We start from the raw sequence: 13,532 nt of genomic DNA, 5'->3' as shown, positions 1-13,532 counted from the left end.
GGCTTTCTATCATGGAAGAAAAATCACTGCCACTTACAACATATAATTATATTTTTGCAGTGTTATTTAACCTTTTCTGTATATTTTTTTTCCCTCAACTAGATTATAAACTCCTCAATGTCAGAAACTTACTGCTTTGTATATGCTACAGTTAAGATACAGGCCTGGGGAGTAAACATTGGCTAGTGTGAAGTATATTTAATAAAATTAATAAAATGTTTCATTTTAAAGAAAAACCATATATAAAGATAATACCTACATAAAGACAACTATAAAAACAATTTGGACAGAAATAAAGGGAAAAGCTATATAACAGGAGAAATAGTTAATATCATAGCCAGGATGAGCTAATACAGTAAAGATAGTAGTATTACACTCAATTTCTGTACATATATTTGTATATATGTATATGGATAGCTCTATACATGTACATACATATTTATCCCATTCATATATGTTTAAATTATATGCATATATACATGTACCCACATGCTTTTAGAATCCTAACATATTTATGTACATTATTTGTACATATATAATATGTATATTATTATGTATATATAATATGTATATTATTAACATATTTATGTACATATTTAAGTATACATAAGATACAGAGAAAGTAGTTTTAAAAGATAATTTTAGAGAAGACATTAACTTATTAAAATATGTAGATAAAACATAGAAAATAGATAAATGGAACAGAAGAAAAAATTCACAATTAGAACCAAAGTCATGCAGTAGATTAGTAGTTCATAAATTGAAGATTATCAACTTTGGGGAAGACTGTCAATAATTGTTGTTGCGAGAATTATATAACAGAAAAGTAAGAGTAAGCCCATATTCCACATAATATGCAATAAATAAATCAAACATATCAATGACCAAATGATAAAAACCAATAAAAACTGTAATACATCTAATTCATCTTGAGAAAGCTGAAAAATTAATATCTTTTCAATGAATTAAAGATAATATTGGAAACAAAAACAGATGTATTAGAACAGCTAAAAATAGTTTTGTATAACAGAAAGCAATATATTAGAAAGGAAAGAAACATACTAGGGAAAATGTTTACTAATAATATTTCTGATAAAATCTGATATCTATGATAAAAAAATTAAGGAATTAAAAGTAGGATCCATTTTCCAAAGGAAAATGGCTGAGATATTAATAAATATATGAATAGATACATGATATAAATAAATACATAAATAAGTACAAATAAATACATGAATAAGTACAAATAAATAAATACATGAATAAATACACAGAATAACAAGATTAGAGCCAGAAGGTACCATAGAGGTAATTAAGTGCAACCTCCTCATTTTCCTCAGATTTATTAGTCCCAAAGAAGTGAAGTAACTTGACCAAAGTCACACAGTTAAGCAGTGTTGGGATTTGAACCCGAGCTCTCTGATTCTAAAAATCTTGAAAACAATAACCTGAAAAACTGAACTCTCTAATAACTGGAGAATTACATGTTATGTGGAAGAATTAAATAATTTCAACTATACTCTCTAATAACGTGAAAGAATTAAAGAATTTCAACTGTACTCTTTAATAACTGGAGAAATAGAAGCACAAATATCTCTGAGTTATCTCATATACATTAGCTGCCAAAGAGAGCTAGAAACAATGAATTCAATATTGGTGGGATTATTGAGAAAAAGGTGTTACTACGAAACTGTAACATTACTGATGGAAAAAATACTATTTGTACAAATTATTCACAACATAATTATTTGCAATTGTAAGCCACTGTCTAATGATTGATATAGCCAAGGTCTTCCTGGACAAATCATGGTATGAATATAATAAAATATTGTGCAACGAGAAATGGCAAACATCAAAGATGCCAACCACTGTAGAAAATTTTATATGGAACAATATATGATGAGGAAATAAGTAAAATAATATGTAAAAATTATTAGCAACAAAAGCTATCAACCCCCCCCCCATTTTTCCCCCCAAAAAGAAGAAGAAAAAGAGTAAGGAGACAAAGATATAGACAGAACATTTTTGTTACCGTCTTGTTAAAATTAGTAATTAATTACATTTAAAAGCAAACTTTAGATAACATAATTAATGATCACAAGTATATGTGAATTTCTGTTTTCAATGATGGTTACTATAGAAGAAAAAATATTTTTTAAAAATTATAAACAACTGGGCAAGTCAATTCTATTGTGAGAGAATGAAACTATTAAATATACAGAAACATCAGTATAATATCTATAAATCTTTAGCAAACAACTTCTGCGTTTTTTAAAATAAAAGAAGACAGAAGAACAGTAGAAAATATGTCTGTACTGTTTCAAAAGATGACCCCACAAAATAAATACTCCATGTACTCTGAAAGGACAATGATGGAGAATCTATTCAGAAAACACAAACATGGTTGGGGGAAGAGAGAGACACTTAAGAGGCCGTATTTGGTTAAAGAATTTCACTGGTAGCTCTGAGAACAGCTAGTTCTTGCTACAATTCTTGTCTTAACCAGGACTTATCTCACATTTTCTCACAAAACAAGTATTTTTGAAAAAAAAAAACTAAATGAAAAATAAGCATATGTTTTGCAGAACTATTACATGGTTTCATTTGATTCTTTTCAATTTGCCATACATAGGGCATACTTCTGGGCACATTTAGAATGTTTTAGATAAAATTAAACAAAATTTTCCCCACATCCCTAAGTTAAAATTCCCTAGTCATACTGAATAACTGTACTTTGCAAACTGCCCTGAAGACCAAAGAATTTGCATTCTCCAAAACAAGCAGAAGGGTTAAGATATTAGTGACTAAGTAGGTAAAGAGATGAACATCTATTTTACAAGTGGAAACATGAAAAGAGAGTGCAGCAACTTTAGAGAATATAGATCAATCACTTCAAAGACCATGGGAAAAATATTTTGACGTTTAACTTTTTTAACAAATGAGTAAAAACTGTCATATTAAATAGCTGCAAATGTAAAGAGGTATTTCCAATAGCCTTGCCGGTTTCTGCAAGTTTTGGGGGACAGACACAGGTCAAAGAGGAAATGAGGAAGGTAATAACAATAGCAATAACTAACATTTCATATAAATGTTAAGGTTTGCAGTGTGTTTTACATATAGGATCACATTGCATCCTCACAACAGCCATAAAAGGCAGGTACTACTACTATTATTTCCATTCTGTAGATGAGGAAATTAAAACAAAAGGTTAATTAACTTGCCAGAGGTCACATAGCTATTAAGTGTCAGAGGCATAATTCAAATTTAGATCTTCTTGACCCCAAGTTCAGCATTCTATCCATCACATTAAACTGCTTTACCAGAACAGGGAGTAAGGCAGGAGAATATGAAAATGTGCATACATTTCCACATGTCTCCAAGATTCTTCTTCCTTAACCTTCAGAGATCTGCTGCTAAGATATTTCTCACTCAGTGCATCCTGCCTGCCTGAGAGTTGCCTAAGTGGTCTCCATGTATGCCCCAGGGCTCTCTCCATTCCAATCCATTCTCCACTTACCTAACCACTGAAGTACAGGTCTGACCACATTACTCTCCTACCTAGTAAATCCCAGCACCTCCTAATTACCCCCAAGATCAAATATAAAGCCCTGGTCCCTTCCTAACTTTAGAGAATCCTTACACTTTATTCTCTTCCACATACTCCATGATTCAGTCAAGCTGATCTACCTGCTGTTCTTTATTCAAGATTCTCCACCTCCCAAATCTGTCTTTTCATATACTGTCCTTACTTCCCATCTCTTAGCTTCCCTGGCTTCCTTCAAACCTCAGGTTAAAATACATCCTCTGTGGCAGGTAGGCCTCTCCCTGTTAAATGGAAAATTCTAGGCCTCTAACAACTTCAATTTTTTGTAGAAGGGAAAATTATACAGAGGAAAGAGGAAAAGCAGAAGCAGAAAAATACAGTTTTCTAAGAAAAGCTGTAAGTGGTGATTGGTTGCATTCTCTGGAATCTGTAGTTCTTCCAGATGTGATAATATGATCAAGATTTCAAAGACTTTTTGATCATCACACATTTCTTGCTATCAATCAGCCTCCTTGGTGGGCTCCTCTGTTACTACTGGGGAAGATGTTTGCGCTGAGACCTGAGCCTGCCCCCCAACCAATGGGAGAAGGACTGCATTAGGGTATAAATTCTTGTTCTGCCTTTTGTAAAGTGCCTCTTCCTCATGATGGGTCATGGGGGGAAGAGAATAAATTCACCTCTTCACTTGGGGGGAAGAGAATAAATTCCTGTTCCTATCCTAAGAGATCTCTGTGTTCTTGATTAAGTTTTAGATGAGATTTTTCATCACACAGATTTCTCATAAAGATTTTGATGAATTAAGCATCAAAGATTCAGACACCTGAGAAATAAGGACATAACTCCCCAGGCTTTTGAGATCCCAAGTACTTCCCCTGTGGCCAGTACTCCCATCTCAAGAGTAAAACTGCCTTGTAAAGCAAAAAGAATTGTTGTTCTAAGCAGAACACAATGTCCCTGGAAGTGTACCAAAGCTTCTTGGGTCCTGTTTACAGTAAGTACTGTTTAAACCAACCCATAGTCACGATAAGAGGGGAACACTGTTCAAGAGATAATCGTTTATTGAACTTATGAAATTATTGGGTTGGCCCTTTCAAGATGGGCCAAGTGCTGGCATACCAATAAACAACTGCAGGCATTTACTCTTTGGCACTGTTAGAAATTTTTGCTGTTGTTTATCTTTATTTTTAAAATATTTCTTTAAAAGCTAGTGCTGGCTTTGTAAGTCTGACATATTAGTAAAGTCTAGTGGATTATCTATGGCATGTCTAGGGGTATATAGGATTTTTTTTGCTTTGAAAACAAAGAGGAAAATTTGCTGAAGATGTAGCAGAAAATCTGGGTTCCAGCCTCAGCTCTACTGCTATGCAGCTTGATGATCTTAAGATAGCCTAAACCTAAGTAAACTGGGCACCAGATTCCTTAAGCTCAGAATGAGAATATTATGGCATATTATCTCTAAGGTCACTTCTAGTTGTAAACGGCTATGATTTCTAGGTTGTCTGTGATAAGATAACCTGTTAGGCTATGCCAGTTTTCCTTATCAAGCCTGTTGGCAAGGCAAGATACTTAAAGGCACTCAAATGCTGACGTGCAAATCAGATATTCACAGCAATTTATTGCCTCATAATCTTAACAAAGTGACTCCGCCAGCCTCTCCCTTTAACTACTGAGACCTTCCACAATTTGTGATCTCAAACAAGAGGGTATTTTATGAATAATATTCCTTATTATCATCCACAGGAAACAGATCAGGAGCTGTTTAAACCTTCAGTTACAAAACAAAGGCTTCTAGTTAGAAATAATGAAGTGCTGGTAGACAATACAACGGATTACTGAGGAATGTTTCAAAGCATCCTTTGAGATTTTTAAAATTAGAAATACGTTTAGGGAAGTCCAACTTTGGGCTGGATAATATAACATCTTTAAGAAAAGATATTTTCATACTCAATTTTTTTCTACATCACCTCCATTTACAAATATATTTCTTCCCCCTAATACCCTAAAATAAGTGTGCCAACTCTTAAACAATGATTTTAAAAGAGTAGTTTAGTAAAACCAGGTTAATACACCAACCAAGGCTAAGAGTATACATGAAAGTCTTTCCCTTTTGCAAAGGAAGAGGAGGGGCATTTTCTGAACTCTTGTCTGGCTTGAAGATTGATCATGTTAATTACACAATGTTCAGCTTTGGTTTCTTATTCTTTTCATTTACATTCTTGTAGTCATTTTTCTACGTTATTTTCCTTGTTTTGCTTACTTCACTATACATCAATAGTAAGTCTCCACTTCTCTGAATTCTCCATATTCATCATTTCTTATGGAACAGTAATATTCCTTTACATTCCATGTGTCACAATTCATTTAGCCATTTCCCAATTTCTAGTTCTTAGGTACCAGGAAAAGTGATGCTATTAATATTTTAAAGTTTATGGGACTTCTGCCTTTGGTCTCCTTGGATTTTATATTTAGCAGTGGATTTCTGGATTCAAATAGTATGAGAAGATGTTAGTCACTTTTTCTTAGCCCAATTCCAAATTGCTTCACTATCAATACTATGTTGATGGGGTCAATATAACTTCTTGCTTTATTATTTAATATCCTAAGTATTTGTGTGTATGTTATATATCAGACTGTAAGTTGCTAAAATGTCTTATCTAAACTTTGTTATTTCTATAATTATACATTTAGGAGCTTAGTATATACAAGACATTCTGTTAAGTGGTAGGGATACAAAGACAAAATTAGACATCCATGGCTTTCAGGGGTTTTTGTTCTATGGAAAGTATGTCTTTATTTTGGTGCTAACCAAACAGCAGGTGCATAATTATTTCTGAATTGATGCTACTTCTAGTACTATAATTCTGAGACAGAGGGACAAGAATTGAAATTTTACTGGGAGAGAGAACACCTCAGTAAGGAAATTCCATCCTACAATTCTGGTAGGCACCTTTTCTGCAATTTATAGTCACAGAGGATTACACAGAAAAACTTGCCTGGGGTCACATAGTCAATACATGTCAGAGGCAAAACTTGATCTTTAAGGTCTTGACTCTGATGCTGGCTTGCTCTCCACTATGCAACGCTCCCTCTTAATTATAAGTAAGTAAGAGAAAAGTATTTGTGCTTTCTTTACCATAGTACATAAGTATATTACAAAATTATGGGTACTGGAAAATACAGAGACACCCATTAAAGTGCAGGGTCACCTTGGTTTGCATTTGTACCTGAAGGGATTTTGGATTAACCATTCTGGAGAGTGATTATGGCACTATGCCCAAAGGGTTATAAAACTGCCCACACCCTTTGACCCAGCAATATCATTACTAGGTCTATATCCCAAAGAGATCATAAAAAGGGGAAAAGACCTACCTGTACAAAAATATTTATAGTACTTCTTTTTGTGGCAAAGAATTGGAAATTATAAAGTGAGCTGTGGCATATGAATGTGATGGAAAACTATTGTGCTATAAGAAATGATGAATAGGATGACTTCAGAAAAACCTAGAAAGACTTACATGAACTGATACATAGTGAAGTTAACTAGGAGAACATCATATACAGTATCAGCAATGTACAATGAATGATCAGTTAGTTATAAGCAATTTAGATCTTCTCAGCAATACAATGATCTAAGACAATTCCAAAGGACTCATGATGGAAAATGCCATCCACATCCAGAGAAAGAACTGATGGAGTGTGAATGCAGATTGAGGGATACTATTTTCACTTTTTTGTGTGTTTTTTTTTCTTTTGGTCTGTTTCCTCTTTTACAACATGATTAATATAGAAATAAGTTTTACATGATTACATATCTATATATACACTATATCAAATTGCTTACTGTATTAGGAAAGGGGAGGTGAGGGAAGGGGGAAGATAAACTAGAACTCGACTTTTTAAAAAATGAACATTAAAAACTGTCTTTACGTGTCATGGGAAAAAATAAAATACTATAAAAAGAAGATGTTGGTTTTTCTTTCTTCTTTCTGAATGGAAGAAGACAGACTTAACCTTTCACTTGATCTTTGCTTCTCTTTTCAACCATGATCATATTTCTTTATTTCCTTTTAAGGCCACACTTGACAAATAAATTATCCAAAACTGCTACTTCCATTGCATTACCATTTGCTTTCTCCTTTAAGCCATGAAAAATCTGTTTTTTACATCCTTAGTATAGTCCAGTGAAACTGCATTAGGTTTGTAATGGTCCCCTTCTAAGTTAAATCCAATTATTTTGAATCAGTATATAATCTAGTATAGCATAGTGTGTGTATATACATGCGAAGCACTGTCTCCCAAAGTCCTCCAACTCTGGCCCCTCTGTTGGCTTCTTCTAAGATTTCAAAACCATGCCTCAACTAATGTCTCATCTTGGAACTTTCCTTAGTAGCAGGGGCTTGTTGATCCTGGGGTATCTTATTATTCCTATGGCCTTCTGACCCTGGAACATTACTCTACCAGACCAGTCCCATTCTCTATTGGTTAGGTCATTCTGATGCCTTCATCTTCTAGAGAGGTCCAGGTCAGCTCACATTCATTACCCTCCCAGCCCTGATTTCAGGACTTCAGAACCATGCCCTCATGCCAAGTATCTTCATTTCATTACTCCTTCCTCCACCCCTGTCACTCTTCATCTTCCACTACTATCACCTTCTTACCCCATTCTTTGATGAAGTACAGGTATCCCTTCCCCTCACCAAGTCCAATTTAAGAAGTATCCTTGATTCCATCCCATCTCTTCTTTCCTAACCTTTAGTCTCTCCAAATACCTTGTTTTTTCCCTGATGCCTAAAACATGCCCAAAGTCTCTATCCTATATTTAGGGAAATTAAAAAAAAAAAAACCTTAATTAGAATTTCCACTGGCTAGTTTCCTACCTTCTTTCCTCCTTTTCTTAGCTAACTTTCTTGAAAAAGCTACTTGTGTTTGTCTCCATTATCCTTCCCTTCTTTTCTGGTGAAACCCTTTTGCAATCTGGTTTTCTGACCCTGTCATTCAATTGAAACAATTCTCTTCAGGGTGATAAATGATCGTTTAATTATCAAATCTACTGGCTTATTTCTTAAATCTCATTTTTTTACCTTTCTCCAGCATTTGATACTGCTGACAACTATCTGAATACTTTCTCCTGAATAATTTCTCCAATCTGGATTTTTATAACACACCTGTATGAATATTTTTTCTAGGCAATTAAGTAGTGCAGTGAATAGAGTGCTGCTCTGGAATCAGGAAGAGAAGTTCAAATCTGGTATCGGATGCTAGCTGTGTTGCAAGTCACTTAACCTCTGTTTGCCTCAATTTCCTCAACTGTAAAATGGAGATAATAGCAACTAACTCACAGTACTGTATACATGTTCTTCTTCCCCCTTTCTCAGTATTCTTTGCTAGATCAGCACTGGTCAATGTATCAGCTTCTTTCTTCTTTTTATATACTCTTACTTGGTAACCTCATCAATTTCCATGGATTAATATCTAGCCTTAATCTATCACCTGATTCCAATCCCACATAATCAATTGCCTACTGGACATTTTGAACTGGATGTCCCATGTGTATCTCAAACTCAAAATGTCCAAAACAGAACTCATTATCTTTACTCTTAACCCACCTTTCTTCTAAACTTGCCTATTATATTTAAGGGTACCATCATGCTTCCAGTCAAACCCAGTCAAAATTAACAAGTTAATTTTGCTCCAAATTGGCCATGTGGCTGTCTAGACAGACCCAATTTATTTGATTATCATTCAAATTTTACCTTCATTTTAACCAAGAGTGTCTGACCCAAGAATGAGAAAGCTCTCACCCTCTAAATCATTAACTCATTATCTTATATTCCTTCCTGGGAACATTAAAACAAATGTACAACGTATCACTCTGCAATCTATCTTTAAGGTCTATACCATTTGTTGTTCTCCAATCATACCAACTCTTCATGACTCCTTTTGGGGTTTTCTTGGCAAAGATACTGGACTGATGAGGAAACTGAGGCAAACAGGATTAAGTGACTTGCCCAGAGACACACAGCTAATAAGTGTCTGAAGCCAAATTTGAACTCAAGAAGTTCCCAAGTGTTCCTGAATACAGGCCCAGCACTTCATCTACTGTACCACCTAGCTGCCCTGTCTGCAACAACTGGTCATGTTAGAATCTGAGAGGTGTCCAGAGCTGAAGTGTGGAGAAGGTGACGGTGACATATGAAATACTTTTATCTGTGCCTTTAACAAAGCAGTGAATTCAACCAATATATTTTATGTGAATATGTTCACCTAAAAATCATTCATAACTCATCTTTACCCTTAAATTCCTCATTCAAACTGAATTATTTTTTCTGAATGAAGCTCTTTCAATCACTCAGTAACATAACTTAAGAGCCAGGCTTGGCTTTCTTTTTCCTTTAATCCCTATACCTAATCAGTTGCCAACTCTTATCAATTATACCCTCTCAAAAGAGATATATGACTCCAAAACCTTCCCCTTTATAATGCCCATCACCAATCACAAGAAACGTGGCCCCAAAGTTGAAAAGCATTACTGTCCCCACTCCATGAGACCATGAGGGGACAATACAGGACCTGAATATATGTCATTCAACCAAGTAAACAAAGACAATAGATCTATAGTAAACAAAGACAATAGATCTATAGTTGAACCTGAGGAGAAAGAATAACTAATGCTTATGGTATTGGGATGACTATGTTCATGTGTGTTAATGACCATACAATGATAATAATCAGTAAAAGTAGGTTCTTTGGGGAGGGGGGGCGGGAAAGGCTTTGTGGGGAGGAAAAGGAAATAGTATTGGTTAATAAGATCAAGAAAATTAGAGAAGGAAGGCACAGCTACTGAATATTATGTTGTCGTTAAAAAGTCAGCAGACATTTATTAAGTACCCACTATGTACCAAGCACTGTGGTGAGTGCTGGGTATAAAAAGGAAGTTAAAAGACAATCTTCTCTGAACAAGTTCATAGTCTAATGAGAGAGACAATAAACAACTATGTAAGAACAATCTATATAAAAGTGATAAATTTTTGATTTGGTATGGATGTAATGGTCGGACAGTTTGGAAAACTGTCTGCTTGATCTGTTTCTGTCTTGATAATTCTGTCTGTATATTCTGAAGTTCAGGGTGCTGACCTTTTTCCCCTGAACTAGGTAAACGATACATATTTGACTGATTAAAGTAAGCTTGTTAACCCATTTTGAGTTGCTTTCCCTTTATCAAAGCAGATCCAAGAACCTGTATTGGCAGCAAACCCTGGGGATGCTTGGGGTGCTTGCTGCTACACTTCTCTGTGTAATTTTGTGGGTTCTGCAGCTCCAAAGTTTGTTTATATTCCCCTTTTTACATGGATTGGGGAAGGTGGAAGCTGGAGCAGCGGGGAGGTCCTACTTCTACTCCGCCATCTTGCTACCGAGTGTATTTTAGAGGCTTGTGCTGGATATAGTTACAAAACTATTAATCATATAAGCAAACATACTAAACTAAATCTCCTAGACTGTGATTCACTGTGGTTTTAGAATAAATCTGACAAATCACAGAAAGGCTATGGGAATTAAAGGAAATACCTTATTCCAGTAATTAGGTTGTTTTTTTTTTCATGAGAAGCCTAACATGAGAAACGTATAATAAATTAAAAAGTTTTAGCTCCAATCTTCAGATTGAAAATGCTTATAAGTTATGACTGCTAACTTTCACACTTTCACTTGAAGTTGTTATTCCTGGATTCCATCTAAAACTTTCTTTCCTCTTCTTAGTGCATGAAACCCAGACACATAAAGTACATCTGTTTTCTAAAAGCTGAAATTAATGCTTCAGTAAAATGAAAGAGAATTAAGGGCTTCATGGGCTCCTATTCCTGGCTTCCCCATCTAACTATGATAGGCCTCTAAACTACTCAGTCCCTCTTTATCTTCAAAATTTCCTCATTTCATAATAACACTCTGGTACTTGAAAAGATCTCCAAGACTGTATCACTGACATGAAGACTTTAAACACCTGTGCAGAATGTACGCTATCCGTGACTTCTAATCCTGCATGATTCCTTCCAATGCCTTTCCATAAATCCTACAAAGAGGACCTTCCAATTGCTGGAGGCCTTCCTCTGGTTCTTTTAATAATTCATGGATAACAGAGCAGCAACAGGCTATCTGTTACCCCTCACTACTAATGCATGATTGGCCCAATTCTTTTTCTAGTCCTATAATATGCATAGAGGTTTTACAACACTTCTCAAACACAAGGTACTGGTGGCAATAAACTACCTCTGACTTTTACCCACCATCTTTTTGTGTCAAAAGATGATTTGATTTTTATGAGTCTGTAGTATTTCTTTGCTTTGCAATCATTTAGTATCATCACAAAAATGTGGGTGTTACAAAGCTGGAAGGGTCCTAAGAGGTTAAGCTCCTCACTTTAGAAATGAGGAAATTTAGGCCCAGAGAGAATGTGACTTCTCCAAGTTCACACAGGCAGTTACAGATACAAAACTTAAAGTCAGTCCCTCTGATTCCAGAGTCAATGCTCTCTCCACTGACCTACCCTATTTTTTGGGGGGGAAGGTGGAAGTTAGGGGTGGGGGAAGTTTGAGTACAGTTTTTAGAGTTATATTTAGATCTAGCAAGTCAAATACTTTTAGTCAGATGGGGTAATAGCAATTAGAGAGATAACACATTATAACAGTGATCTAAATCTCAGTCAGTTGTGTGACTATCAAAATGGGGTGTGCTGTAGAAAATTTTCTGTAAAAGCCTCCCAGTTCCTGTTTCATATCTTCACCAAGTATACTCTTAATATAGTCACAACATCTCAAAAAGATTGCATGGCAAAGATTTATTATGTTTTTTTTAGTTGTTTCTTTCTTTGGGGATATGAAGTAATACTATTATAAAATCTTTTCCACTCTCTTCAATCTTTCCTTCTTTAAGATATCTTGAAAATCACTCATTGTCTTAAGAAGATTGTGAGACAATAGTCAGTCAGTCAACAGCATTTATTAAGCCCTTCCTACATACCAGGAACTGTATTAAGTGCTGGAGTTACAAAGAAGGGCAAAATAAAATACAAGTCCCTGCTTTCAAAATTGCTAAGAGTTTGTGGGGTAGGGGTGGGGATGTGTGTGAGTGTGTGTATGTGTATGTGTGTGAGAGTGTGAGAGAGAGGGGGGGGAGGAAGAGAGAGGGGGAGAGATAGAGAGAGAAAGAGAGAAAGAAAGAGAGAGAGGGAGATAGAGAGTCATATGTTCACAAAATAAATATAGTACAAAGGTTCCACTGTTCAGTTGTTTTTGTCATATCCAACTAGTTGTGACCTGAATTGGGGTGTTCTTGGCAAAGATGCTTGCATGGTTTGTCATTTCCTTTTCCAGCTCCTCATTTTAAAGATGAAGAAACTCAGAAAACCAGATTTTCCAGAGTTCACACAGATAGTAAGTGTCTGAGGGTGGACTTGAATTCAGGAAGAGGAGTCTACTTGACTCCAGGGCCCAGCACTCTACCACTAATGATTCACATCATTGATGCAAATAGATTACCCCAAAATTATGGCAGCTCTGTTCCATTTCACTTTTTGTCCTTGAATTCAAAGAGGGTTTTTAATAATGACTGTGCTAGGCTCTAAAGATATAAAGACAAAAATGAGTCTGTTCTCAAAGAACTTCTACTGTGGGAAGGGAAGAACATGCACACAGATAAAACAGATACATAATATATAAGAAGGATATACCAAGAAATTTGGGGGAAGGGAAAAACATTTACAACTGGGGGAACCTCAGGTAGAAAGGGGAACTACTGCTGTATTTTGAAGGGAGCTAGGGAATCCAAGAGGGACATTCTAGGCATGGAGGGCAGTTGGTTCAAAGACATGGCCATGGTCATTAGAACGTCATATGCAGGGAACAGAAGTGTGAGTAGCTATGTGAGGGAAAATATGAATGGGTCCAGAAAGGTGGAATCAAGTCAGATTGTGAAAGCTTTAAATGACACACCCACA

At 35.5% G+C, this 13,532-nt stretch overlaps 1 protein-coding gene across 2 annotated transcripts in view; it reads right to left on the bottom strand.

Moving 5' to 3' along the window:
* MAOA (monoamine oxidase A) overlaps positions 1–13,532 on the bottom strand; it is a 111,462-nt gene that overhangs the window by 41,524 nt on the left and 56,406 nt on the right. The window lies entirely within an intron of this gene.

The sequence above is a fragment of the Petaurus breviceps genome, unplaced genomic scaffold, assembly GCF_028583685.1.
Source record: "Petaurus breviceps papuanus isolate PSGF00001 unplaced genomic scaffold, PetGlider_PUasm1.0 90700, whole genome shotgun sequence".
In the NCBI taxonomy this organism is placed as follows: domain Eukaryota; kingdom Metazoa; phylum Chordata; class Mammalia; order Diprotodontia; family Petauridae; genus Petaurus; species Petaurus breviceps.
The sequence above is the reverse complement of the archived record's forward strand: the minus strand, read 5'-3'. Positions and strand labels throughout refer to the sequence as shown.